The 25,074-nt window shown below is 47.7% G+C and overlaps 13 non-coding genes and 1 pseudogene across 13 annotated transcripts; 5 read left to right on the forward strand and 9 right to left on the reverse strand.

Moving 5' to 3' along the window:
- Positions 1-160: 160 nt before the first annotated feature.
- LOC135049087 (U5 spliceosomal RNA) lies at positions 161-276 on the reverse strand. The gene has a single exon (XR_010240855.1). It is a non-coding gene; the product is annotated as a U5 spliceosomal RNA (small nuclear RNA).
- A 274-nt stretch (positions 277-550) lies between these two features.
- On the reverse strand, positions 551-666 carry LOC135049082 (U5 spliceosomal RNA). Its single transcript, XR_010240851.1, has one exon. It is a non-coding gene; the product is annotated as a U5 spliceosomal RNA (small nuclear RNA).
- Positions 667-919: 253 nt separating this feature from the next.
- Positions 920-1,035, reverse strand: LOC135049121 (U5 spliceosomal RNA). The gene has a single exon (XR_010240889.1). It is a non-coding gene; the product is annotated as a U5 spliceosomal RNA (small nuclear RNA).
- Positions 1,036-1,305: 270 nt separating this feature from the next.
- On the reverse strand, positions 1,306-1,421 carry LOC135049103 (U5 spliceosomal RNA). The gene has a single exon (XR_010240871.1). It is a non-coding gene; the product is annotated as a U5 spliceosomal RNA (small nuclear RNA).
- A 144-nt stretch (positions 1,422-1,565) lies between these two features.
- LOC135049666 (U1 spliceosomal RNA) lies at positions 1,566-1,693 on the forward strand (annotated as a pseudogene).
- Positions 1,694-2,286: 593 nt separating this feature from the next.
- LOC135049230 (U1 spliceosomal RNA) lies at positions 2,287-2,450 on the forward strand. The gene has a single exon (XR_010240996.1). It is a non-coding gene; the product is annotated as a U1 spliceosomal RNA (small nuclear RNA).
- A 152-nt stretch (positions 2,451-2,602) lies between these two features.
- On the forward strand, positions 2,603-2,765 carry LOC135049463 (U1 spliceosomal RNA). Its single transcript, XR_010241216.1, has one exon. It is a non-coding gene; the product is annotated as a U1 spliceosomal RNA (small nuclear RNA).
- A 1,015-nt stretch (positions 2,766-3,780) lies between these two features.
- Positions 3,781-3,944, forward strand: LOC135049334 (U1 spliceosomal RNA). Its single transcript, XR_010241094.1, has one exon. It is a non-coding gene; the product is annotated as a U1 spliceosomal RNA (small nuclear RNA).
- Positions 3,945-4,096: 152 nt separating this feature from the next.
- LOC135049571 (U1 spliceosomal RNA) lies at positions 4,097-4,259 on the forward strand. The gene has a single exon (XR_010241309.1). It is a non-coding gene; the product is annotated as a U1 spliceosomal RNA (small nuclear RNA).
- A 9,744-nt stretch (positions 4,260-14,003) lies between these two features.
- LOC135049213 (U1 spliceosomal RNA) lies at positions 14,004-14,167 on the reverse strand. Its single transcript, XR_010240980.1, has one exon. It is a non-coding gene; the product is annotated as a U1 spliceosomal RNA (small nuclear RNA).
- A 655-nt stretch (positions 14,168-14,822) lies between these two features.
- Positions 14,823-14,985, reverse strand: LOC135049500 (U1 spliceosomal RNA). The gene has a single exon (XR_010241247.1). It is a non-coding gene; the product is annotated as a U1 spliceosomal RNA (small nuclear RNA).
- A 152-nt stretch (positions 14,986-15,137) lies between these two features.
- Positions 15,138-15,301, reverse strand: LOC135049287 (U1 spliceosomal RNA). Its single transcript, XR_010241049.1, has one exon. It is a non-coding gene; the product is annotated as a U1 spliceosomal RNA (small nuclear RNA).
- Positions 15,302-24,312: 9,011 nt separating this feature from the next.
- LOC135049572 (U1 spliceosomal RNA) lies at positions 24,313-24,475 on the reverse strand. The gene has a single exon (XR_010241310.1). It is a non-coding gene; the product is annotated as a U1 spliceosomal RNA (small nuclear RNA).
- Positions 24,476-24,627: 152 nt separating this feature from the next.
- On the reverse strand, positions 24,628-24,791 carry LOC135049291 (U1 spliceosomal RNA). The gene has a single exon (XR_010241053.1). It is a non-coding gene; the product is annotated as a U1 spliceosomal RNA (small nuclear RNA).
- Between the last annotated feature and the right edge of the window lie 283 nt (positions 24,792-25,074).

Below are 25,074 nucleotides of genomic sequence, written 5' to 3' on the forward strand. Positions count from 1 at the left end.
AAACATGGTTTGTACTCTTTTCCATGTGCTCCCAGATCTTTCAAGCAATTAGTGTGGTCAAGAAAGTTCTGTTTGAAAAGAAACAAACATTTACTGTCATTTCTATGCAAATGAGCTTACATTAAAGCACACTCGTTCTATCTTTAAACCGATAAAATAAAATCCCAATAAGATGGGGCATGCAAAAATTGAGATAAAACTCAGTTTTGCTCCTCTCCACGGAAATCTTTAGTAAAAGGCGAAAGATTTGTTCGTTCTGAAGAGAAACCAGAACATGACCAAGATTCCACCTGTCGCCTGAGTGCCATGCCAGCAGTCCTCATTCAGCTCAAAGTGAGCACCCAATTTGAAAGAAAGAAAGCAGATTTCTCACCAGGCTTCCCCTTGCTATAAACATGGTTTGTACTCTTTTCCATGTGCTCCCAGATCTTTCAAGCATTTAGTATAGTCAAGAAAGTTCTGTTTGAAAAGAAACAAACATTTACTGTCATTTCTATGCAAATGAGCTTACATTAAAGCACACTCGTTCTATCTTTAAACCGATAAAAGAAACCCCAATAAGACGGAGCATGCAAAAATTGAGATAAAACTCAGTTTTGCTCCTCTCCACGGAAATCTTTAGTAAAAGGCGAAAGATCTGTTCGTTTTGAAGAGAAACCAGAGTATGACTAAGATTCCACCTGTCGCCTGAGTGCCATGCCAGCAGTCCTCATTCAGCGCAAAGTGAGCACCCAATTTGAAAGAAAGAAAGCAGATTTCTCACCAGGCTTCCCCTTGCTATAAGCATGGTTTGTACTCTTTTCCATGTGCTCCCAGATCTTTCAAGCAATTAGAATGGTCAAGAAAGTTCTGCTTGAAAAGAAACAGACATTTATAGTCATTGTTATGCAAATAAACTTACATTAAAGCTAACAAAAGAAACCCCAATAATATGGGGCATGCAAAAATTGAGATAAAACTCAGTTTTGCTCCTCTCCACAGAAATCTTTAATAAAAGGCGAAAGATTTGTTCGTTCTGAAGAGAAACCAGAGCATGACCAAGATTCCACCTGTCGCCTAAATGCTGTGCCAGCAGTCCTCATTCAGATCAAAGTGAGCGCCCAACTTGAAAGTAAGCAGATTTCTCACCTGGCTTCTCCTTGCTATAAGCATGGTTTGTACTGTATTCCATGTGCTCCCAGATCTTTCAAGCAAGTAGCATGGTCAAGAAAGTTCTGTTTGAAAAGAAACAAACATTTACTGTCATTTCTATGCAAATGAGCTAACATTAAAGCACACTCATTCTATCTTTAAACCGATAAAAGAAACCCCAAAAAGATGGGGCATGCAAAAATTGAGATAAAACTCGGTTTTGCTCCTCTCCACGGAAATCTTTAATAAAAGGCGAAAGATTTGTTCGTTCTGAAGAGAAACCAGAGCATGACCAAGATTTTTATCTGAAAATATGTGTTCTCCCTGCAGTTGTTGTCCCCAGATGAGAGTTCCCTTGTGCTGCCTCAGTTGAATCTCCTTTACTTGACAGAGATGTGCCTGAGCAGCGGCCCTCCCCAGCCCTATCCCAAATCATACTTATTTTGCATAGGAGATACCATGGTCATGAAGATTGTTCTCCCAGGGTGAGGTTCATTCATTGCATTCTGGGTATGCTGACCCCTGTGATTTTCCCAAATGTGGGAAACTCGCTTTTATACCCTTGTGCACTATCCTGACTTCTCCTCCTGTCTGCTTACTTTGTGCCTTCCAATGCACAATGCAAACTACAGGTAGTGCTGCAGGGCCCACACCCTTTTACTTGCCTTACAGAGCAGCTCAGGAGCTGATACAGTGCCAAGCTGCTGCAAGAAATCAGCTTGAATGCTTCAGGGGATGGGGCATGGCCAACATGAGCCCCACACCGAAGGAGGGTGGGGGTGTTTAATGCGAACTAAGGGTCATCCAAGCGCCGCAAAAGGCCGCCATGCCCTGCATACCCCTTTTCTCTTTTCATATGCAGATGAGGGTTCCAGCCAACTTTGGCCCACTGCTTGGATGACATCACCGTATGCAAATCCGTCTTCTGCAGAACTTCCCCCAGGAATGCTTGCACTAGTTGTTGCATTTGGTTTGTTGTTTGGGGGTGCTTCAGTATTAGGCAGCCTTCTGCCCTCCCATGTTCATCTGAAAATATGTGTTCTCCCTGCAGTTGTTGTCCCCAGATGAGAGTTCCCTTGTGCTGCCTCAGTTGAATCTCCTTTACTTGACAGAGATGTGCATGAGCAGCGGCCCTCCCCAGCCCTATCCCAAATCATACTTATTTTGCATAGGAGATACCATGGTCATGAAGATTGTTCTCCCAGGGTGAGGTTCATTCATTGCATTTTGGGTATGCTGACCCCTGTGATTTACCCAAATGTGGGAAACTCGACTGCATTATTTGTGGTAGTGGGGGACTGTGTTTGTGCTTTCCTCTGGTCAGCTCTGTTAAAACTCAGATTTCTTTGTCTCAGATTTTCCTCTAGCCTTGTTCTTCTTTCGAGAGTTCCCTTGTGCTGCCTCAGGTGGATCTCCTTCACTTGACAGGGGGGTGCCCGAGCAGCAACCCTCCCCAGCTCTAGCCCAACTCCTACTTACCTGCCAGGTGAGATACTATGATCAGGAAGGTGCTTCTCCCAGGGCAAGGCTCACCCATTGCACTCTGGGTGTGCTGCTCCTACGATTTCCCCAAATGTGGGACACTTGACTGCATAATTTGTGTTTCCTCTGGTCGGCTCTCGTATAATTCAGATCTCTTTGTCTCAGGTCTTTCTCCAGCCTAGTTTGCTGTCTGTTTCCACTTCTTTTATCTTGAGCCCCTCCCTTCTATACCCTTGTGCACTATCCTGACTTCTCCTCCCGTCTGCTTACTTTGTGCCTTCCAATGCACAATGCAAACTACAGGTAGTGCTGCAGGGCCCACACAATCTTTTACTTGCCTTAAAGAGCAGCTCTGGAGCTGTTACAGTGCCCAGCTGCTGCAAGAAATCAGCTTGAATGCTTCAGGGGATGGGGCATGGAACCTTCAGGGGATGGGGCATGGAACCTTCCTGGTTCCTCTGTAGGGACCAGGAAGGTCCCTACAGAGGAATTTCAGCTGGGTCGTTTTCTGCACTTCCTACAGTCGGGAGTGACTATGGGCCTAAAAATTGGGTTCCATTAAGGTCCAGATTTCGGCTCTGTCGATTTTCTTCCAGAAAGAACTGGCTTCACTGCCTGAAGTTCAGACATTTGTAAAGGGAGTGCTACATATTCAGCCCCTTTTGTGCCTCCTTTGGCACCTTGGGATCTCAACGTGGTGTTGAGTTTCCTGAAATCACATTGGTTTGAGCCACTTAAAACTGTGGATTTGAAATATCTCACATGGAAAAAAGTGGTCATGGTTCCAAAGGTGGGTGGGGGTGTTTAATGCGAACTAGGGGTAATCCAAGCACCGCAAAAGGCCGCCATGCCCTGCACGCCCCTTTTCTCTTTTCATATGCAGATGAGGGTTGAAGCCAACTTTGACCCACTGCTTGGATGACATCACCATATGCAAATCCATCTGCTGCATGCACTAATGCTTGCACTAGTTGTTGCATTTGGTTTGTTGTTTGGGGGTGCTTCAGTATTAGGCAGCCTTCTGCCCTCCCATGTTCATCTGAAAATATGTGTTCTCCCTGCAGTTGTTGTCCCCAGATGAGAGTTCCCTTGTGCTGCCTCAGTTGAATCTCCTTTACTTGACAGAGATGTGCCTGAGCAGCGGCCCTCCCAGCCCTATCCCAAATCATACTTATTTTGCATAGGAGACACCATGGTCATGAAGATTGTTCACCCAGGGTGAGGTTCATTCATTGCATTCTGGGTATGCTGACCCCTGTGATTTCCCCAAATGTGGGAAACTCGCCTGCATTTTTTGTGGTAGTGGGGGACTGTGTTTGTGTTTTCCTCTGGTCAGCTCTGGTAAAAGTCAGATTTCTTTGTCTCATATATTCCTCTAGCCTTGTTCTTCTTTCGAGAGTTCCCTTGTGCTGCCTCAGTTGGATCTCCTTCACTTGACAGGGGGGTGCCCGAGCAGTGACCCTCCCCAGCTCTAGCCCAACTCCTACTTACCTGCCAGGTGAGATACTATGATCATGAAGGTGCTTCTCCCAGGGCAAGGCTCACCCATTGCACTCTGGGTGTGCTGCTCCTGTGATTTCCCCAAATGTGGGAAACTTGATTGCATAATTTGTGTTTCCCCTGGTCGGCTCTCGTATAATTCAGATCTCTTTGTCTCAGGTCTCTCTCCAGCCTAGTTTGCTGTCTGTTTCCACTTCTCTTTTCTGGAGCCACTCCCTTCTATGCCCTTGCGCACTATCCTGACTTCTCCCGTCTGCTTACTTTGTGCCTTCCAACGCACAATGCGAACTACAGGTAGTGCTGCAGGGCCCACACCCTTTTAGTTGCCTTACAGAGCAGCTCTGGAGCTGTTACAGTGCCCAGCTGCTGCAAGAAATCAGCTTGAATGCTTCAGGGGCTGGGGCATAGCCAACATGAGCCCCACACCAAAGGAGGGTGGGGGTGTTTAATGCGAACTAGGGGTCATCCAAGCACCGCAAAAGGCCGCCATGCCCTGCATGCCCCTTTTCTCTTTTCATATGCAGATGAGGGTTCCAGCCAACTTTGGCCCACTGCTTGGATGACATCACCGTATGCAAATCCGTCTGCTGCAGACCTTCCCCCAGGAATGCTTGTACTAGTTGTTGCATATGGTTTGATATTTGATGGTGCTTCAGTATTAGGCAGCCTTCCGCCCTCCCATGTTCATCTGAAAAGATGTGGTCTCCCTGCAGTTGTTGTCCCCAGACGAGAGTTCCCTTGTGCTTCCTCAGTTGAATCTCCTTAACTTGATGGGGGAGGGGCTGCCCGAGCAGCCACCCTCCCCAGCCCTATCCCAACTCATACTTATTTTGCATATGAGATCTCTTGATCATGAAGATTGTTCTCACAGGGTGAAGTTCATCCATTATATTTTAAAATAGGAAGGTACAAATTACATATTTGAATTGCATCTATGTGCTGGATTCAAATGTCCCCCCCCCCCTTCCTTTCTCAATTGTGCCCATCAGCAGCTATTCTAAGGTTGCTGCCAATGGGTGTGACACATTAATTTCTTCTGTGGGGTACACAGGACTCCACAAGGATTCACATTGGGGTGTAGAGTAGGATCTTGATCTGAGGCACCAACCGACTCAAAGCTTTTGACTGTTCCCAAGATGCTCAGCGCATCCTCCTCTATAACCCCGCTTCCATGAACAGGGAGCTCAGTTTGTAGTTGGTGCCTTCAGTAGCAGGCCACTTAACAGGGGCCTGCCTCAGGAAGCCAATTCTTAGCTATTCATTTTGACAAGAAAAGAAGAACTTGTTTTATGAGAATCTACAAGGGCTGCAGCAGGCTAGGTCTAATAGACATCTTTACTGCAGCTTCATCACTCCCAGCGGCGCTGTATACTCCCGTGCCCTGGTTGCTGGGTCACTGCAGCGGAGGCTCCGGTTTCTTCCTAAGGTCAGTCACACACACACCGCCCTTCCGGATCACGAGGCCGCTGATGAAGGGGAGCGTGGCCGTAGGGGGTGGACCGTGTGCGCACTGGCGTGGACACTGATTACTGGGCAGCCGCTCCACTAGCCACCAGGTACAGTTAAGGAGCACAGGTCTGGGGGTTTTTCTCCTATATTAAACCAATTTTGTACTGCCCGCAGCGCATTGTGATAGGTAATAGGGCCTGATTCAGGTTGGATTGCAATCACAATAAGTGATCCAACTGCAAAAATTGCTAAGAGCATACGCATGTGCCTGCATTTTCTGCGGCACCCCGCAGAGAATGCGATCGCCTCTGCCTGTCAATCGGGGCAGGGGGGGAGAGGGGGGTCAGCAACACTCCATTTCCAAGTCAGGGATGGAGCGGTGCGGGGGCAAGGCTTCAAAATGGGGTCTGCAATGGAGGAGACACAGGGGGCGTGGTCACAGCAGCTGTATGACATCACATTCAGCCGCTGTGATCACAAAAATGGTGGCGGCTTCCTGCGCGCACATACAGTCTGCACCAGCAGGAGGCTACACCATTTTTTATGATCACGCTGAACTGCAGTGCGACTGCAATTACAGCATGGTCAAGAAGGGAGGCGTCATGCTGGGTGGCCATAAGAGATGAGCGGGTTCGGTTCCTCGGAATCCGAACCCGCCCGAACTTCACCCTTTTTTGCTCGGGTCCGAGCAGACTCGGATCCTCTCGCCTTGCTCGGTTAACCCGAGCGCGCCCGAACGTCATCATCCCGCTGTCGGATTCTCACGAGACTTGGATTCTATATAAGGAGCCGCGCGTCGCCGCCATTTTCACACGTGCATTGAGATTGATAGGGAGAGGACGTGGCTGGCGTCCTCTCCGTTTAGATTAGAAGATAGAGACGAGTGACATTTGATTTACTACTAATTTGGGGAGCAGTTGAACTTGTCAGGAGTACTCAGTAGTGCAGAGTTTTGCTGATAGTGACCACCAGTTTTATTATTTATAATCCGTTCTCTGCCTGAAAAAAAACGATACACATACCATATCTGTGCTCAGCCTCAGTGTGCTGCATGATATATCATCTATGTATATCTGACTGTGCTGAGTGCTCACTGCTCACACAGCTTAATTGTGGGGGAGACTGGGGAGCAGTTATAGCAGGAGTACAGTGCACACTTTTGCTGCCAGTGTGACCACCAGTATATTGTCTGCCTGAAAAAGTTAAACACTCCTGTGGTGTTTTTTTTTTATTCTATAAATGCATTCTGCTGACAGTGTCCAGCAGGTCCGTCATACATATATTATATAAATATTTACCTGCAGTAGTGTTATATTTTTTTTTTCATCTTTATCATCTCTATATTAGCAGACGCAGTACGGTAGTCCACGGCTGTGGCTATCTCTGTGTCGTCAGTGCTCGTCCATAATTGTATACCTACCTACCTGTGGTGGTTTTTTTTTTTCTATCTTCTTCATACTAGTAGTTTAGGAGTCTACTGACAGTGTCCACCAGGTCCATCATTATATTATATACCTACAGTAGTAATATATTTATTATATTATCTATACTAGCAGACGCAGTACGGTAGTCCACGGCTGTGGCTATCTCTGTGTCGTCAGTGCTCGTCCATAATTGTATACCTACCTACCTGTGGTGGGTTTTTTTTTTATCTTCTTCATACTAGTAGTTTAGCAGTCTGCTGACAGTGTCCACCAGGTCCGTCATTATATTATATACCTACAGTAGTAATATATTTATTATATTATCTATACTAGCAGATGCAGTACGGTAGTCCACGGCTGTACCTACCTCTGTGTCGTCAGTGCTCGTCCATAATTGTATACCTACCTGTGGTGGGGTTTTTTTTTCTATCTTCTTCATACTAGTAGTTTAGGAGTCTGCTGACAGTGTCCACCAGGTCCGTCATTATATTATATACCTACAGTAGTAATATATTTAGTATATTATCTATACTAGCAGACGCAGTACGGTAGTCCACGGCTGTACCTACCTCTGTGTCGTCACTCGTCCATAATTGTATACCTAACTGTGGTGGTTTTTTTTTTCTATCTTCTTCATACTAGTAGTTTAGCAGTCTGCTGACAGTGTCCACCAGGTCCGTCATTATATTATATATACCTACAGTAGTTATATATATTTTTTTTTATATCATTAATTATCATCTCTATACTAGCAGACGCAGTACGGTAGGCCACGGCTGTGGCTATCTCTGTGTCGTCAGTGCTCGTCCATAATTGTATACCTACCTACCTGTGGTGGAAGTTTTTTTCTATCTTCTTCATACTAGTAGTTTAGCAGTCTGCTGACAGTGTCCACCAGGTCCGTCATTATATTATATATACCTACAGTAGTTATATATATATATTTTTTTATATCATTAATTATCATCTCTATACTAGCAGACGCAGTACGGTAGTCCACGGCTGTAGCTACCTCTGTGTCGTCAGTCACTCGTCATCCATAAGTATACTAGTATCCATCCATCTCCATTGTTTACCTGAGGTGCCTTTTAGTTGTGCCTATTAAAATATGGAGAACAAAAATGTTGAGGTTCCAAAAATAGGGAAAGATCAAGATCCACTTCCACCTCGTGCTGAAGCTGCTGCCACTAGTCATGGCCGAGACGATGAAATTCCATCAACGTCGTCTGCCAAGGCCGATGCCCAATGTCATAGTACAGAGCATGTAAAATCCAAAACACAAAAGATCAGTAAAAAAATGACTCAAAAATCTAAATAAAAATCGTCGGAGGAGAAGCGTAAACTTGCCAATATGCCATTTACCACACGGAGTGGCAAGGAACGGCTGAGGCCCTGGCCTATCTTCATGGCTAGTGGTTCAGCTTCACATGAGGATGGAAGCACTCAGCCTCTCGCTAGAAAAATGAAAAGACTTAAGCTGGCAAAAGCACAGCAAAGAACTGTGCGTTCTTCAAAATCACAAATCCACAAGGAGAGTCCAATTGTGTCGGTTGCGATGCCTGACCTTCCCAACACTGGACGTGAAGAGCATGCACCTTCCACCATTTGCACGCCCCCTGCAAGTGCTGGAAGGAGCACCCGCAGTCCAGTTCCTGATAGTCAGATTGAAGATGTCAGTGTTGAAGTACACCAGGATGAGGAGAATATGGGTGTTGCTGGCACTGGGGAGGAAATTGACAAGGAGGATTCTGATGGTGAGGTGGTTTGTTTAAGTCAGGCACCCGGCGAGACACCTGTTGTCCGTGGGAGGAATATGGCCATTGACATGCCTGGTGAAAATACCAAAAAAATCAGCTCTTCGGTGTGGAAGTATTTCAACAGAAATGCGGACAACAGGTGTCAAGCCGTGTGTTGCCTTTGTCAAGCTGTAATAAGTAGGGGTAAGGACGTTAACCACCTCGGAACATCCTCCCTTATACGTCACCTGCAGCGCATTCATCATAAGTCAGTGACAAGTTCAAAAACTTTGGGCGACAGCGGAAGCAGTCCACTGACCAGTAAATCCCTTCCTCTTGTAACCAAGCTCACGCAAACCACCCCACCAACTCCCTCAGTGTCAATTTCCTCCTTCCCCAGGAATGCCAATAGTCCTGCAGGCCATGTCACTGGCAATTCTGACGAGTTCTCTCCTGCCTGGGATTCCTCCGATGCATCCTTGAGTGTAACGCCTACTGCTGCTGGCGCTGCTGTTGTTGCTGCTGGGAGTCGATGGTCATCCCAGAGGGGAAGTCGTAAGACCACTTTTACTACTTCCACCAAGCAATTGACTGTCCAACAGTCCTTTGCGAGGAAGATGAAATATCACAGCAGTCATCCTGCTGCAAAGCGGATAACTGAGGCCTTGGCATCCTGGGCAGTGAGAAACGTGGTTCCGGTATCCATCATTACTTCAGAGCCAACTATAGACTTGATTGAGGTACTGTGTCCCCGGTACCAAATACTATCTAGGTTCCATTTCTCTAGGCAGGCGATACCGAAAATGTACACAGACCTCAGAAAAAGACTCACCAGTGTCCTAAAAAATGCAGTTGTACCCAATGTCCACTTAACCACGGACATGTGGACAAGTGGAGCAGGGCAGACTCAGGACTATATGACTGTGACAGCCCACTGGGTAGATGTATTGACTCCCGCCGCAAGAACAGCAGCGGCGGCACCAGTAGCAGCATCTCGCAAACGCCAACTCTTTCCTAGGCAGGCTACGCTTTGTATCACCGCTTTCCAGAATACGCACACAGATGAAAACCTCTTACGGCAACTGAGGAAGATCATCACAGAATGGCTTACCCCAATTGGACTCTCCTGTGGATTTGTGGCATCGGACAACGCCAGCAATATTGTGCGTGCATTATATCTGGGCAAATTCCAGCACGTCCCATGTTTTGCACATACCTTGAATTTGGTGGTGCAGAATTATTTAAAAAACGACAGGGGCGTGCAAGAGATGCTGTCGGTGGCCACAAGAATTGCGGGACACTTTCGGCGTACAGGCACCACGTACAGAAGACTGGAGCAACACCAAAAACGCCTGAACCTGCCCTGCCATCATCTGAAGCAAGAAGTGGAAACGAGGTGGAATTCAACCCTCTATATGCTTCAGAGGATGGAGGAGCAGCAAAAGGCCATTCAAGCCTATACATCTGACCACGATATAGGAGGTGGAATGCACCTGTCTCAAGCGCAGTGGAGAATGATTTCAACGTTGTGCAAGGTTCTGCAACCTTTTGAACTTGCCACACGTGAAGTCAGTTCAGACACTGCCAGCCTGAGTCAGGTCATTCCCGTCATCAGGCTTTTGCAGAAGAAGCTGGAGACATTGAAGGAGGAGCTAAGACAGAGCGATTCCGCTAGGCATGTGGGACTTGTGGATGGAGCCCTTCATTCGCTTAACCAGGATTCACGGGTGGTCAATCTGTTGAAATCAGAGCACTACATTTTGGCCACCGTGCTCGATCCTAGATTTAAAACCTACGTTGTATCTCTCTTTCCGGCAGACACAAGTCTGCAGGGGTTCAAAGACCTGCTGGTGAGAAAATTATCAAGTCAAGCGGAACTTGATCGGTCAACAGCTCCTCCTTCACAGTCTCCCGCAATTGGGGGTGCGAGGAAAAGGCTCAGAATTCCGAGCCCACCCGCTGGCGGTGATGCAGGGCAGTCTGGAGCGACTGCTGATGCTGACATCTGGTCCGGACTGAAGGACCTGCCAACGATTACGGACATGTCGTCTACTGTCACTGCATATGATTCTCTCACCATTGAAAGAATGGTGGAGGATTATATGAGTGACCGCATCCAAGTAGGCACGTCAGACAGTCCGTACGTATACTGGCAGGAAAAAGAGGCAATTTGGAGGCCCTTGCACAAACTGGCTTTATTCTACCTAAGTTGCCCTCCCACAAGTGTGTACTCCGAAAGAGTGTTTAGTGCCGCCGCTCACCTTGTCAGCAATCGGCGTACGAGGTTACTTCCAGAAAATGTGGAGAAGATGATGTTCATTAAAATGAATTATAATCAATTGCTCCGTGGAGACATTGACCAGCAGCAATTGCCTCCACAAAGTATACAGGGAGCTGAGATGGTGGATTCCAGTGGGGACGAATTGATAATCTGTGAGGAGGGGGATGTACACGGTGATGAATCGGAGGATGATGATGAGGTGGACATCTTGCCTCTATAGAGCCAGTTTGTGCAAGGAGAGATTTATTGCTTCTTTTTTGGTGGGGGTCCAAACCAACCCGTCATTTCAGTCACAGTCGTGTGGCAGACCCTGTCACTGAAATGATGGGTTGGTTAAAGTGTGCATGTCCTGTTTATACAACATAAGGGTGGGTGGGAGGGCCCAAGGCAATTCCACCTTGCACCTCTTTTTTCCTTTATTTTTCTTTGCGTCATGTGCTGTTTGGGGAGTGTTTTTTGGAAGGGCCATCCTGCGTGACACTGCAGTGCCACTCCTAGATGGGCCAGGTGTTTGTGTCGGCCACTTGGGTCGCTGAGCTTAGTCACACAGCTACCTCATTGCGCCTCTTTTTTTCTTTGCGTCATGTGCTGTTTGGGGAGTGTTTTTTGGAAGGGCCATCCTGCGTGACACTGCAGTGACACTCCTAGATGGGCCAGGTGTTTGTGTCGTCCACTTGGGTCGCTGAGCTTAGTCACACAGCTACCTCATTGCGCCACTTTTTTTCTTTGCGTCATGTGCTGTTTGGGGAGTGTTTTTTGGAAGGGCCATCCTGCGTGACACTGGAGTGCCACTCCTAGATGGGCCAGGTGTTTGTGTCGGCCACTTGGGTCGCTGAGCTTAGTCACACAGCTACCTCATTGCGCCTCTTTTTTTCTTTGCGTCATGTGCTGTTTGGGGAGTGTTTCTGGAAGGGCCATCCTGCGTGACACTGCAGTGCCACTCCTAGATGGGCCAGGTGTTTGTGTCGGCCACTTGGGTCGCTGAGCTTAGTCACACAGCTACCTCATTGCGCCTCTTTTTTTCTTTGCGTCATGTGCTGTTTGGGGAGTGTTTTTTGGAAGGGCCATCCTGCGTGACACTGCAGTGCCACTCCTAGATGGGCCAGGTGTTTGTGTCGGCCACTTGGGTCGCTGAGCTTAGTCACACAGCTACCTCATTGCGCCTCTTTTTTTCTTTGCGTCATGTGCTGTTTGGGGAGTGTTTTTTGGAAGGGCCATCATGCGTGACACTGCAGTGCCACTCCTAGATGGGCCAGGTGTTTGTGTCGGCCACTTGGGTCACTGAGCTTAGTCATCCAGCGACCTCGGTGCAAATTTTAGGACTAAAAATAATATTGTGAGGTGTGAGGTGTTAAGAATAGACTGAAAATTAGTGGAAATTATGGTTATTGAGGTTAATAATACTTTGGGATCAAAATGACTCCCAAATTCTATGATTTAAGCTGTTTTTTAGGGTTTTTTGAAAAAAACACCCGAATCCAAAACACACCCGAATCCGACAAAAAAAATTCGGTGAGGTTTAGCCAAAACGCGTTCGAACCCAAAACACGGCCGCGGAACCGAACCCAAAACCAAAACACAAAACCCGAAAAATTTCCGGTGCACATCTCTAGTGGCCATGCCATGTCACTGTGCAGGAGCCAGCACCGCTCACACACTAGTCCCCGGTGCAGCCCCCAACCCCCGGGACACCCGGAGCAACAAAATGTAGATTCAGGCCACCAGGCCACGCCCCTACCTATGAAACCATGCCTCCTTTTTACCATTGCGCTGCTTATCTGCGCGCACTGCATTACAATCTCCCTCGCCACCTCTCTGGGTGTCACCAGTGATAGTGACACCTCTGCCATGCTTGTAGCAGCTGGTCCTAAGATCTACACCTCAAGCCCTGAGTGTTTGCCCTTGTGACTTGTTGATCATCATAGCAAAGCAGATGCTTACAGAAAACTGCAGGGGCTTAGATTGAAAATAAAAAAAATTGATGGGTATAAGGTAGAGAGGAGCGGGTTCGGTTCTCCGAGAACCGAATTCCCCACGAACCCCACGAACTCCTCCTCCGAGGCAGGCTCGGTTGTTCCCGCCTGACTCGGAAAACCTGAACAAGGGAAAATGTCATCATCCCGCTGTCGGATTCTCGCGAGATTCGGATTCCATATAAAGAGCTGCGCGTTGCCGCCATTTTTACTCGTGCATTGAAGAGAGAGCGGAGAGGACGTGGCTATGTTCTCTCAGTGGAAATCTCAATATCAGTGCTCAGTATCAGTGGATACTTATTGCTGCTCAGTAATACTAGTAGTGTGTCTCTCCTGCTCAGTGTCAGTTCTCAGTAGTATCCTCATCAGTGCTCAGTATCACTGCTCATTGTCTTGTGCTGCATTGTTGTGCTCAGCATACTACAGTACATTACTAATAGTCCAGTGCTGCATCTTGCTGCTCAGTGTCAGTTCTAGTATCCTCATCAGTGCTCACTATCACTGCTCATTGCATTGTGGTGTTCTGTATACTACAGTAACATAGTAATATAGTAACATATAGTAACATAGTTTTTGAGGTTGAATAGAGGCAAATTGCCCATCGTGTTCAACCTGTTTTAAGTTGTGATGATTCTACATACTTGCTGAATAATGTTTTATGACTAGTTAGCTACTACAACTCATGTTACCCCCGGATTAACCATGTTGATATTTTAAGTATTATAACCTTGGATAGCTTTTTCATTCAGAAATGTATCCATTCCTTTTTTAAATCCAATTACAGAGTCCGCCATTACCACCTTCCCTGGCAGGGAATTCCACATCCTGATTGCCCTAACAGTGAAGATCATAGTATCTCACCTGGCAGGTAAGTAGGAGTTGGGCCAGAGCTGTGGAGGATTGCTGCTCGGGCACCCCCTGTCAAATGAAGGAGATCCAACTGAGGCAGCACAAGGGAACTCTCGAAAGAAGAACAAGGCTAGAGGAAGATCTGAGACAAAGAAATCTGACTTTTACCAGAGCTGACCAGAGGAAAGCACAAACACAGTCCCCCACTACCACAAATAATGCAGTCGAGTTTCCCACATTTGGGGAAATCACAGGGGTCAGCATACCCAGAATGCAATGAATGAACCTCACCCTGGGAGAACAATCTTCATGACCATGGTATCGCCTATGCAAAATAAGTATGATTTGGGATAGGGCTGGGGAGGGCCGCTGCTCAGGCACATCTCTGTCAAGTAAAGGAGATTCAACTGAGGCAGCACAAGGGAACTCTCATCTGGGGACAACAACTGCAGGGAGAACACATATTTTCAGATGAACATGGGAGGGCAGAAGGCTGCCTAATACTGAAGCACCCCCAAACAACAAACCAAATGCAACAACTAGTACAAGCATTCCTGGGGGAAGTTCTGCAGAAGACGGATTTGCATACGGTGATGTCATCCAAGCAGTGGGCCAAAGTTGGCTGGATCCCTCATCTGCATATGAAAAGAGAAAAGGGGTATGCAGGGCATGGCGGCCTTTTGCGGCGCTTGGATGACCCTTAGTTCGCATTAAACACCCCCACCCTCCTTCGGTGTGGGGCTCATGTTGACAATGCCCCAGCCCCTGAAGCATTCAAGCTGATTTCTTACAGCAGCTTGGCACTGTAACAGCTCCAGAGCTGCTCTGTAAGGCAAGTAAAAGGGTGTGTAGTTTGCATTGTGCATTGGAAGGCACAAAGTAAGCAGACAGGAGGAGAAGTCAGGATAGTGCACAAGGGTATAAAAGGGAGGGGCTCAAGAAAAAAGAAGTGGAAACAGACAGCAAACTAGGCTGGAGAGAGACCTGAGACAAAGAGATCTGAATTATACGAGAGCCGACCAGGGGAAACACAAATTATGCAGTCAAGTTTCCCACATTTGGGGAAATCGCAGGGGCAGCACACCCAGAGTGCAATGGGTGAGCCTTGCCCTGGAAGAAGCACCTTCATGATCATAGTATCTCACCTGGCAGGTAAGTAGGAGTTGGGCTTGAGCTGGGGAGGGTCGCTGCTCGGGCACCCCCCTGTCAAGTGAAGGAGATCCAACTGAGGCAGCACAAGGGAACTCTCGAAAGAAGAACAAGGCTAGAGGAAGATCTGAAACAAAGAAATCTGACTTTTACCAGAGCTGACCAGAGGAAAACACAAACACAGTCCCCCACTACCACAAATAATGCAGTCGAGTTACCCACATTTGGGGAAATCACAGGGGTCAGCATACCCAGAATGCAATGAATGAACCTCACCCTGGGAGAATAATCTTCATGACCATGGTATCTCCTATGCAAAATAAGTATGATTTGGGATAGGGCTGGGGAGGGCCGCTGCTCAGGCACATCTCTGTCAAGTAAAGGAGATTCAACTGAGGCAGCACAAGGGAACTCTCATCTGGGGACAACAACTGCAGGGAGAACACATATTTTCAGATGAACATGGGAGGGCAGAAGGCTGCCTAATACTGAAGCACCCCCAAACAACAAACCAAATGCAACAACTAGTGCAAGCATTCCTGTTTGTTTCTGAAGCCAACTTTGACCCACTGCTTGGATGACATCACCATATGCAAATCCATCTGCTGCAGGCCTTCCCCCAGGAATGCTTGCACTCTTTATATGAAATCCGAATCTCGCGAGAATCCGACAGCGGGATGATGACATTTTCCCTTGTTCAGGTTTTCCGAGTCAGGCGGGAACAACCGAGCCTGCCTCGGAGGAGGAGTTCGTGGGGTTCGTGGGGAATTCGGTTCTCGGAGAACCGAACCCGCTCCTCTCTACCTTATACCCATCAATTTTTTTTATTTTCAATCTAAGCCCCTGCAGTTTTCTGTAAGCATCTGCTTTGCTATGATGATCAACAAGTCACAAGGGCAAACACTCAGGGCTTGAGGTGTAGATCTTAGGACCAGCTGCTACAAGCATGGCAGAGGTGTCACTATCACTGGTGACACCCAGAGAGGTGGCGAGGGAGATTGTAATGCAGTGCGCGCAGATAAGCAGCGCAATGGTAAAAAGGAGGCATGGTTTCATAGGTAGGGGCGTGGCCTGGTGGCCTGAATCTACATTTTGTTGCTCCGGGTGTCCCGGGGGTTGGGGGCTGCACCGGGGACTAGTGTGTGAGCGGTGCTGGCTCCTGCACAGTGACATGGCATGGCCACTAGAGATGTGCACCGGAAATTTTTCGGGTTTTGTGTTTTGGTTTTGGGTTCGGTTCCGCGGCCGTGTTTTGGGTTCGAACGCGTTTTGGCTAAACCTCACCGAATTTTTTTTGTCGGATTCGGGTGTGTTTTGGATTCGGGTGTTTTTTTCAAAAAACCCTAAAAAACAGCTTAAATCATAGAATTTGGGAGTCATTTTGATCCCAAAGTATTATTAACCTCAATAACCATAATTTCCACTAATTTTCAGTCTATTCTTAACACCTCACACCTCACAATATTATTTTTAGTCCTAAAATTTGCACCGAGGTCGCTGGATGACTAAGCTCAGTGACCCAAGTGGCCGACACAAACACCTGGCCCATCTAGGAGTGGCACTGCAGTGTCACGCATGATGGCCCTTCCAAAAAACACTCCCCAAACAGCACATGACGCAAAGAAAAAAAGAGGCGCAATGAGGTAGCTGTGTGACTAAGCTCAGCGACCCAAGTGGCCGACACAAACACCTGGCCCATCTAGGAGTGGCACTGCAGTGTCACGCAGGATGGCCCTTCCAAAAAACACTCCCCAAACAGCACATGACGCAAAGAAAAAAAGAGGCGCAATGAGGTAGCTGTGTGACTAAGCTCAGCGACCCAAGTGGCCGACACAAACACCTGGCCCATCTAGGAGTGGCACTGCAGTGTCACGCAGGATGGCCCTTCCAAAAACACTCCCCAAACAGCACATGACGCAAAGAAAAAAAGAGGCGCAATGAGGTAGCTGTGTGACTAAGCTCAGCGACCCAAGTGGCCGACACAAACACCTGGCCCATCTAGGAGTGGCACTGCAGTGTCACGCAGGATGGCCCTTCCAAAAAACACTCCCCAAACAGCACGTGACGCAAAGAAAAAAAGTGGCGCAATGAGGTAGCTGTGTGACTAAGCTCAGCGACCCAAGTGGACGACACAAACACCTGGCCCATCTAGGAGTGTCACTGCAGTGTCACGCAGGATGGCCCTTCCAAAAAACACTCCCCAAACAGCACATGACGCAAAGAAAAAAAGAGGCGCAATGAGGTAGCTGTGTGACTAAGCTCAGCGACCCAAGTGGCCGACACAAACACCTGGCCCATCTAGGAGTGGCACTGCAGTGTCACGCAGGATGGCCCTTCCAAAAAACACTCCCCAAACAGCACATGACGCAAAGAAAAATAAAAGAAAAAAGAGGTGCAAGGTGGAATTGCCTTGGGCCCTCCCACCCACCCTTATGTTGTATAAACAGGACATGCACACTTTAACCAACCCATCATTTCAGTGACAGGGTCTGCCACACGACTGTGACTGAAATGACGGGTTGGTTTGGACCCCCACCAAAAAAGAAGCAATAAATCTCTCCTTGCACAAACTGGCTCTATAGAGGCAAGATGTCCACCTCATCATCATCCTCCGATTCATCACCGTGTACATCCCCCTCCTCACAGATTATCAATTCGTCCCCACTGGAATCCACCATCTCAGCTCCCTGTATACTTTGTGGAGGCAATTGCTGCTGGTCAATGTCTCCACGGAGCAATTGATTATAATTCATTTTAATGAACATCATCTTCTCCACATTTTCTGGAAGTAACCTCGTACGCCGATTGCTGACAAGGTGAGCGGCGGCACTAAACACTCTTTCGGAGTACACACTTGTGGGAGGGCAACTTAGGTAGAATAAAGCCAGTTTGTGCAAGGGCCTCCAAATTGCCTCTTTTTCCTGCCAGTATACGTACGGACTGTGTGACGTGCCTACTTGGATGCGGTCACTCATATAATCCTCCACCATTCTTTCAATGGTGAGAGAATCATATGCAGTGACAGTAGACGACATGTCCGTAATCGTTGGCAGGTCCTTCAGTCCGGACCAGATGTCAGCATCAGCAGTCGCTCCAGACTGCCCTGCATCACCGCCAGCGGGTGGGCTCGGAATTCTGAGCCTTTTCCTCGCACCCCCAATTGCGGGAGACTGTGAAGGAGGAGCTGTTGACCGATCAAGTTCCGCTTGACTTGATAATTTTCTCACCAGCAGGTCTTTGAACCCCTGCAGACTTGTGTCTGCCGGAAAGAGAGATACAACGTAGGTTTTAAATCTAGGATCGAGCACGGTGGCCAAAATGTAGTGCTCTGATTTCAACAGATTGACCACCCGTGAATCCTGGTTAAGCGAATGAAGGGCTCCATCCACAAGTCCCACATGCCTAGCGGAATCGCTCTGTCTTAGCTCCTCCTTCAATGTCTCCAGCTTCTTCTGCAAAAGCCTGATGATGGGAATGACCTGACTCAGGCTGGCAGTGTCTGAACTGACTTCACGTGTGGCAAGTTCAAAAGGTTGCAGAACCTTGCACAACGTTGAAATCATTCTCCACTGCGCTTGAGACAGGTGCATTCCACCTCCTATATCGTGGTCAGATGTATAGGCTTGAACGGCCTTTTGCTGCTCCTCCATCCTCTGAAGCATATAGAGGGTTGAATTCCACCTCGTTTCCACTTCTTGCTTCAGATGATGGCAGGGCAGGTTCAGGCGTTTTTGGTGTTGCTCCAGTCTTCTGTACGTGGTGCCTGTACGCCGAAAGTGTCCCGCAATTCTTGTGGCCACCGACAGCATCTCTTGCACGCCCCTGTCGTTTTTTAAATAATTCTGCACCACCAAATTCAAGGTATGTGCAAAACATGGGACGTGCTGGAATTTGCCCAGATATAATGCACGCACAATATTGCTGGCGTTGTCCGATGCCACAAATCCACAGGAGAGTCCAATTGGGGTAAGCCATTCTGTGATGATCTTCCTCAGTTGCCGTAAGAGGTTTTCATCTGTGTGCGTATTCTGGAAAGCGGTGATACAAAGCGTAGCCTGCCTAGGAAAGAGTTGGCGTTTGCGAGATGCTGCTACTGGTGCCGCCGCTGCTGTTCTTGCGGCGGGAGTCAATACATCTACCCAGTGGGCTGTCACAGTCATATAGTCCTGAGTCTGCCCTGCTCCACTTGTCCACATGTCCGTGGTTAAGTGGACATTGGGTACAACTGCATTTTTTAGGACACTGGTGAGTCTTTTTCTGAGGTCTGTGTACATTTTCGGTATCGCCTGCCTAGAGAAATGGAACCTAGATAGTATTTGGTACCGGGGACACAGTACCTCAATCAAGTCTATAGTTGGCTCTGAAGTAATGATGGATACCGGAACCACGTTTCTCACTGCCCAGGATGCCAAGGCCTCAGTTATCCGCTTTGCAGCAGGATGACTGCTGTGATATTTCATCTTCCTCGCAAAGGACTGTTGGACAGTCAATTGCTTGGTGGAAGTAGTAAAAGTGGTCTTACGACTTCCCCTCTGGGATGACCATCGACTCCCAGCAGCAACAACAGCAGCGCCAGCAGCAGTAGGCGTTACACTCAAGGATGCATCGGAGGAATCCCAGGCAGGAGAGAACTCGTCAGAATTGCCAGTGACATGGCCTGCAGGACTATTGGCATTCCTGGGGAAGGAGGAAATTGACACTGAGGGAGTTGGTGGGGTGGTTTGCGTGAGCTTGGTTACAAGAGGAAGGGATTTACTGGTCAGTGGACTGCTTCCGCTGTCGCCCAAAGTTTTTGAACTTGTCACTGACTTATGATGAATGCGCTGCAGGTGACGTATAAGGGAGGATGTTCCGAGGTGGTTAACGTCCTTACCCCTACTTATTACAGCTTGACAAAGGCAACACACGGCTTGACACCTGTTGTCCGCATTTCTGTTGAAATACTTCCACACCGAAGAGCTGATTTTTTTGGTATTTTCACCAGGCATGTCAATGGCCATATTCCTCCCACGGACAACAGGTGTCTCGCCGGGTGCCTGACTTAAACAAACCACCTCACCATCAGAATCCTCCTTGTCAATTTCCTCCCCAGCGCCAGCAACACCCATATTCTCCTCATCCTGGTGTACTTCAACACTGACATCTTCAATCTGACTATCAGGAACTGGACTGCGGGTGCTCCTTCCAGCACTTGCAGGGGGCGTGCAAATGGTGGAAGGTGCATGCTCTTCACGTCCAGTGTTGGGAAGGTCAGGCATCGCAACCGACACAATTGGACTCTCCTTGTGGATTTGTGATTTTGAAGAACGCACAGTTCTTTGCTGTGCTTTTGCCAGCTTAAGTCTTTTCATTTTTCTAGCGAGAGGCTGAGTGCTTCCATCCTCATGTGAAGCTGAACCACTAGCCATGAAGATAGGCCAGGGCCTCAGCCGTTCCTTGCCACTCCGTGTGGTAAATGGCATATTGGCAAGTTTACGCTTCTCCTCCGACGATTTTTATTTAGATTTTTGAGTCATTTTTTTACTGATCTTTTGTGTTTTGGATTTTACATGCTCTGTACTATGACATTGGGCATCGGCCTTGGCAGACGACGTTGATGGAATTTCATCGTCTCGGCCATGACTAGTGGCAGCAGCTTCAGCACGAGGTGGAAGTGGATCTTGATCTTTCCCTATTTTTGGAACCTCAACATTTTTGTTCTCCATATTTTAATAGGCACAACTAAAAGGCACCTCAGGTAAACAATGGAGATGGATGGATACTAGTATACTTATGGATGACGAGTGACTGACGACACAGAGGTAGCTACAGCCGTGGACTACCGTACTGCGTCTGCTAGTATAGAGATGATAATTAATGATATAAAAAAAAATATATATATAACTACTGTAGGTATATATAATATAATGACGGACCTGGTGGACACTGTCAGCAGACTGCTAAACTACTAGTATGAAGAAGATAGAAAAAAACTTCCACCACAGGTAGGTAGGTATACAATTATGGACGAGCACTGACGACACAGAGATAGCCACAGCCGTGGCCTACCGTACTGCGTCTGCTAGTATAGAGATGATAATTAATGATATAAAAAAAAATATATATAACTACTGTAGGTATATATAATATAATGACGGACCTGGTGGACACTGTCAGCAGACTGCTAAACTACTAGTATGAAGAAGATAGAAAAAAAAAACCACCACAGTTAGGTATACAATTATGGACGAGTGACGACACAGAGGTAGGTACAGCCGTGGACTACCGTACTGCGTCTGCTAGTATAGATAATATACTAAATATATTACTACTGTAGGTATATAATATAATGACGGACCTGGTGGACACTGTCAGCAGACTCCTAAACTACTAGTATGAAGAAGATAAAAAAAAAACCCCACCACAGGTAGGTAGGTATACAATTATGGACGAGCACTGACGACACAGAGATAGCCACAGCCGTGGACTACAGTACTGCGTCTGCTAGTATAGATAATATAATAAATATATTACTACTGTAGGTATATAATATAATGATGGACCTGGTGGACACTGTCAGTAGACTCCTAAACTACTAGTATGAAGAAGATAGAAAAAAAAAAACCACCACAGGTAGGTAGGTATACAATTATGGACGAGCACTGACGACACAGAGATAGCCACAGCCGTGGACTACCGTACTGCGTCTGCTAATATAGAGATGATAAAGATGAAAAAAAAAATATAACACTACTGCAGGTAAATATTTATATAATATATGTATGACGGACCTGCTGGACACTGTCAGCAGAATGCATTTATAGAATAAAAAAAAAACACCACAGGAGTGTTTAACTTTTTCAGGCAGACAATATACTGGTGGTCACACTGGCAGCAAAAGTGTGCACTGTACTCCTGCTATAACTGCTCCCCAGTCTCCCCCACAATTAAGCTGTGTGAGCAGTGAGCACTCAGCACAGTCAGATATACATAGATGATATATCATGCAGCACACTGAGGCTGAGCACAGATATGGTATGTGTATCGTTTTTTTTCAGGCAGAGAACGGATTATAAATAATAAAACTGGTGGTCACTATCAGCAAAACTCTGCACTACTGAGTACTCCTGACAAGTTCAACTGCTCCCCAAATTAGTAGTAAATCAAATGTCACTCGTCTCTATCTTCTAATCTAAACGGAGAGGACGCCAGCCACGTCCTCTCCCTATCAATCTCAATGCACGTGTGAAAATGGCGGCGACGCGCGGCTCCTTATATAGAATCCAAGTCTCGTGAGAATCCGACAGCGGGATGATGACGTTCGGGCGCGCTCGGGTTAACCGAGCAAGGCGAGAGGATCCGAGTCTGCTCGGACCCGAGCAAAAAAGGGTGAAGTTCGGGCGGGTTCGGATTCCGAGGAACCGAACCCGCTCATCTCTTATGGCCACCCAGCATGACGCCTCCCTTCTTGACCATGCTGTAATTGCAGTCGCACTGCAGTTCAGCGTGATCATAAAAAATGGTGTAGCCTCCTGCTGGTGCAGACTGTATGTGCGCGCAGGAAGCCGCCACCATTTTTGTGATCACAGCGGCTGAATGTGATGTCATACAGCTGCTGTGACCACGCCCCCTGTGTCTCCTCCATTGCAGACCCCATTTTGAAGCCTTGCCCCCGCACCGCTCCATCCCTGACTTGGAAATGGAGTGTTGCTGACCCCCCTCTCCCCCCCTGCCCCGATTGACAGGCAGAGGCGATCGCATTCTCTGCGGGGTGCCGCAGAAAATGCAGGCACATGCGTATGCTCTTAGCAATTTTTGCAGTTGGATCACTTATTGTGATTGCAATCCAACCTGAATCAGGCCCTATTACCTATCACAATGCGCTGCGGGCAGTACAAAATTGGTTTAATATAGGAGAAAAACCCCCAGACCTGTGCTCCTTAACTGTACCTGGTGGCTAGTGGAGTGGCTGCCCAGTAATCAGTGTCCACGCCAGTGCGCACACGGTCCACCCCCTACGGCCACGCTCCCCTTCATCAGCGGCCTCGTGATCCGGAAGGGCGGTGTGTGTGTGACTGACCTTAGGAAGAAACCGGAGCCTCCGCTGCAGTGACCCAGCAACCAGGGCACGGGAGTATACAGCGCCGCTGGGAGTGATGAAGCTGCAGTAAAGATGTCTATTAGACCTAGCCTGCTGCAGCCCTTGTAGATTCTCATAAAACAAGTTCTTCTTTTCTTGTCAAAATGAATAGCTAAGAATTGGCTTCCTGAGGCAGGCCCCTGTTAAGTGGCCTGCTACTGAAGGCACCAACTACAAACTGAGCTCCCTGTTCATGGAAGCGGGGTTATAGAGGAGGATGCGCTGAGCATCTTGGGAACAGTCAAAAGCTTTGAGTCGGTTGGTGCCTCAGATCAAGATCCTACTCTACACCCCAATGTGAATCCTTGTGGAGTCCTGTGTACCCCACAGAAGAAATTAATGTGTCAAACCCATTGGCAGCAACCTTAGAATAGCTGCTGATGGGCACAATTGAGAAAGGAAGGGGGGGGGGACATTTGAATCCAGCACATAGATGCAATTCAAATATGTAATTTGTACCTTCCTATTTTAAAATATAATGGATGAACTTCACCCTGTGAGAACAATCTTCATGATCAAGAGATCTCATATGCAAAATAAGTATGAGTTGGGATAGGGCTGGGGAGGGTGGCTGCTCGGGCAGCCCCTCCCCCATCAAGTTAAGGAGATTCAACTGAGGAAGCACAAGGGAACTCTCGTCTGGGGACAACAACTGCAGGGAGACCACATCTTTTCAGATGAACATGGGAGGGCGGAAGGCTGCCTAATACTGAAGCACCATCAAATATCAAACCATATGCAACAACTAGTACAAGCATTCCTGGGGGAAGGTCTGCAGCAGACGGATTTGCATACGGTGATGTCATCCAAGCAGTGGGCCAAAGTTGGCTGGAACCCTCATCTGCATATGAAAAGAGAAAAGGGGCATGCAGGGCATGGCGGCCTTTTGCGGTGCTTGGATGACCCCTAGTTCGCATTAAACACCCCCACCCTCCTTTGGTGTGGGGCTCATGTTGGCTATGCCCCAGCCCCTGAAGCATTCAAGCTGATTTCTTACAGCAGCTGGGCACTGTAACAGCTCCAGAGCTGCTCTGTAAGGCAACTAAAAGGGTGTGGGCCCTGCAGCACTACCTGTAGTTCGCATTGTGCGTTGGAAGGCACAAAGTAAGCAGACGGGAGAAGTCAGGATAGTGCGCAAGGGCATAGAAGGGAGTGGCTCCAGAAAAGAGAAGTGGAAACAGACAGCAAACTAGGCTGGAGAGAGACCTGAGACAAAGAGATCTGAATTATACGAGAGCCGACCAGGGGAAACACAAATTATGCAATCAAGTTTCCCACATTTGGGGAAATCACAGGAGCAGCACACCCAGAGTGCAATGGGTGAGCCTTGCCCTGGGAGAAGCACCTTCATGATCATAGTATCTCACCTGGCAGGTAAGTAGGAGTTGGGCTAGAGCTGGGGAGGGTCACTGCTCGGGCACCCCCCTGTCAAGTGAAGGAGATCCAACTGAGGCAGCACAAGGGAACTCTCGAAAGAAGAACAAGGCTAGAGGAATATATGAGACAAAGAAATCTGACTTTTACCAGAGCTGACCAGAGGAAAACACAAACACAGTCCCCCACTACCACAAATAATGCAGTCGAGTTTCCCACATTTGGGGAAATCACAGGGGTCAGCATACCCAGAATGCAATGAATGAACCTCACCCTGGGTGAACAATCTTCATGACCATGGTGTCTCCTATGCAAAATTAGTATGATTTGGGATAGGGCTGGGAGGGCCGCTGCTCAGGCACATCTCTGTCAAGTAAAGGAGATTCAACTGAGGCAGCACAAGGGAACTCTCATCTGGGGACAACAACTGCAGGGAGAACACATATTTTCAGATGAACATGGGAGGGCAGAAGGCTGCCTAATACTGAAGCACCCCCAAACAACAAACCAAATGCAACAACTAGTGCAAGCATTCCTGGGGCAAGGCCTGCAGCAGATGGATTTGCATATGGTGATGTCATCCAAGCAGTGGGTCAAAGTTGGCTTC

The sequence above is a fragment of the Pseudophryne corroboree genome, unplaced genomic scaffold (genome assembly GCF_028390025.1).
Source record: "Pseudophryne corroboree isolate aPseCor3 unplaced genomic scaffold, aPseCor3.hap2 scaffold_99, whole genome shotgun sequence".
NCBI lineage: Eukaryota > Metazoa > Chordata > Amphibia > Anura > Myobatrachidae > Pseudophryne > Pseudophryne corroboree.